This window comes from Arachis duranensis, chromosome 6 (genome assembly GCF_000817695.3).
Source record: "Arachis duranensis cultivar V14167 chromosome 6, aradu.V14167.gnm2.J7QH, whole genome shotgun sequence".
Taxonomy (NCBI): Eukaryota; Viridiplantae; Streptophyta; class Magnoliopsida; order Fabales; family Fabaceae; genus Arachis; species Arachis duranensis.
Window position 1 is genome coordinate 99,255,420 of NC_029777.3, and position 441 is coordinate 99,255,860.

The following is a 441-nucleotide window of genomic DNA, read 5'->3' on the forward strand; positions in this document are numbered from 1 at the left end:
ATTCTTTCAAGAAAAACTCCACAAAACAATAAAGGAGGCACTATGATGTGGGATATTGCTGGAGATGTTTTTCACCAATTGATGAAGAAAATGGTGTTTTTGAAGTTGCTCACCTTTCTCTTGATGAACCGGAGTTGGAAAGAGTAACTTTTTCTAATGATGAAGATATCAACCATATATGATGGAGAAAGAATGACTTTAGATAACTTTTTTTTTGTGTACATGTAATGTACAAAATTCTTACTATCTTTATTAAGACATAGGAATTTAGTGTTGGGAATAAGTAGTATGATCACAATCCAATTAATCACGTGTCAAATAATTTGTTATTGTCATTATATTAAAATGTTAATATAATAAGGTCCTTGATTAAATTTAGAGATTTATCATTGTGATAGTGATCATAATATTGAGAGATAAATCTTTTATAATTTAATCAAA